The sequence below is a fragment of the Alligator mississippiensis genome, chromosome 1 (assembly GCF_030867095.1).
Source record: "Alligator mississippiensis isolate rAllMis1 chromosome 1, rAllMis1, whole genome shotgun sequence".
In the NCBI taxonomy this organism is placed as follows: Eukaryota; Metazoa; Chordata; order Crocodylia; family Alligatoridae; genus Alligator; species Alligator mississippiensis.
In genome coordinates this window covers 478296592-478299286 of record NC_081824.1, presented here as the reverse complement: position 1 = coordinate 478299286, position 2695 = coordinate 478296592, and positions in this window count along the sequence as shown.

The following is a 2695-nucleotide window of genomic DNA, read 5'->3' as shown; positions in this document are numbered from 1 at the left end:
GTGGCTGCTTGTGTCTCCCCCGGGCCACAATCCCTCGTGCGTGGAGCGAATGCGATGCTTGTGGCTGACGCCCCCGAATTGGCTTCAGGGGCTAGCGGAGATGTTGCCAAACCACAGCCTCAAAATGCCTCCAGTCCATGTCCTTGAGGGGGGATGAGCCTGAGAGCTGGGGCACAGAGGGGGTGACTAGGAAACAACCCCCTACTGCTCCCCACACACCAAAGCATTATCCTTTCCTCTTCCTCCCAGCATAGCCATCCTCCAGCTCCTCTCAGACTTCACCAGCAAATCCCCCTCTCCCAGCATCGCACCACAGTGAGACTGGAGCAGCCCCTGCCCGTCTCCTCGCTCCCCCTGCCCGTCCACACTGAAAGGCCTCCACCGCCGGGGTGGGCAGATTTTATACCTGGGCCAGCTCACCTGGCTGCTCGCAGCCCTGGACTGGAGCCCTTGGCCCTCGAAGGATTCAGCTTCACGGGTGCATTTTGTAGCATAGTCCTCCAATGCCTTCCCATCGTCCCCCCGCACAGGACAGACACATTCTCCCATCCTTGCCTCTGAATCCTAGAGTGGTTCAACACAAACCCCGCAGACACCCACATGCGCGTGAACATGCACATCCACACATGCACACCGACACGTGCATGCAGGGTCACACGGGGGCAGGTTTGGAAGGGCCATGCTCTTTCCTGGGCTCAGGACTGCGCACCACCCACTTTTAGCTCCAGGATCATGGTGTGTGGTTGTGGCATGGGGCTGCTTCCACCGCCCGCCACAGTCCAAGTCTGGGGGTTGCAGAAGGGCCTGGCATGACTTGCCCTGCCTGCCTTGCTCAGTCGACTCCCGTGCACACCAGTCCCAAGACTCAGGAGCCTCTGCTTGGCGGACCTGCTTTGTGCCAGGGGAAACTGAGGCACAAGGCAAAGCCCAAAGCTGCTCAGCAAGACGCAGGTGGATGGGAATAGATTCCAGGGCTCCCTGCCCATGGCATGGTGCTCTCCCAGGACAGGGGCTTGGTGTGAGCACACACCAAGTCTCCCGGTGGCCCTAGGGCTCGGCCTTTTTGTGCACGGGGGAAACTGAGGCACGAAACCAGCCATCAAAGGTCTGAACACACAGACCTGAAACCTCACACTTTCTCTCTCCCCATCTTTCCCACCACCACACGCATGCACGGCCCTGCTTTCTGCCGCATGAAGCCAGCTGGCCGTGGCGTTGCACTGGGCTTGAGGGTAGAGCCAGGCAGGGAGCCAGGAGCTGGCAGGTCCGTGCTGGGAGGGCCTGGAGCAGAGGACCCGTCTCCCCCGGGAAGGCAGGAGTGGCACAGGGCTGCACGGTGCAGGTTGGCCCAGCCAAGGGCAGACAGGTGGGCATCGCTTTCTCCTCTCCCTGCCTTGACAGCAGGCCAGGGGGCTGCTCAGTGGTGCAGAGAGAGGGAAACCAAGGCAGGCCTGTACCACGGGGCTGGCCCAGAAGCCATGGGGGGGGCAGGGGGGTGTTGAGGCAACATCTGTCCACACTCACCTGGGGCAGCTGTTTTCTCCAGGCCAGCCAGCCCCTCCCAGAGGCAGGGAAAGCAGCCGCGTGTCCAGCTGTTGGGGAGTCCTCGACACCCTCGTTTGCTGCGTCGGGGGTGACCCTCCGATCCCAGAAACCTACCCTTGGCTTCCAGAGGCTGCCGGGCAGCAGAGCCAGGAAGGAGCCTTGCAGGGGGTTTCACCAAGACCAAGACACCAACACTGTGTGGAACCAGTGCCAAAGAGCACCCTCACTTCCCAGAGCTGCACCCCTGCCCTGAAGGAGCCACTGGGGCCCTGTGCTGAGCAGGCAAGGGTGGGGGTCCCTGGTGCCCGTGCATGGCTGCACCCATGCTCCTGCCCTGCACGGAGGTCCCCTGCACCCGGCACCTCCTCGGAGGCAGCAAGGTGCTCTGGGGATCGAGTCAGGCCGTGACCAGAGCAGAGGCTGATGGGCTGATCCCCACCCCCTGATGCCAACATGGGCTCAATGACCATCTCTCCAAGGACCTCCCTGGCCAGGGGACAATGGGGCTGCTGAGTGCAGATGGGCAGAGCAAGGCTGGGCATGCGCACACCAGGAGTCAGCATTCAATGCCAGCAGCTGGAAGAGGGGCAGGGAGGTCATGGCCAGGCCCAGCTCCCAGGGCCGTGGCTTTCCCAGCTCTGGGCACCTTCAAGGCCAAGCCAGAGCCTGTCTGGGAGCCAGGGCGGGACAGGGCAAAAGCCCCAGGTGTGGGCAGAGCAGGAGCTCAGGCTGCGTCACCCCATGGTACCTGCTGCCAGGCCAGGAAGGGACCGGGGAACCAACGGCCACAACACCCAGGCTGCAGATAGAGGTAGGTGGTGTGTGGGTAGGTGTCTCAAATCCCCAGAGCAGCTGCAGCCCAAAACACCCTCCCATGTGCAGCCAACTTCAGGCCACAGCAGGGGAAGGTGGTGCCCACCTGAGTCCTGGGTCGAGTGGGTCTGACCCCCTCTGTCCCTCTCCCTGTGCCCTTACCCCTTCCCTGGCCAGGGCCAATAGCCTCCTGGGCTCCTGCAGTACCACCCCGCGCACAAAGCCCCACAGAGCGAGCAGCACCATAACAATACAGCTGCTTCTGGGGTGGGACGAGGCAGTGCAGAAACCATCGTGGGAACGACACGGCCGGCGAGCACCACAGAGGCATCCAGGC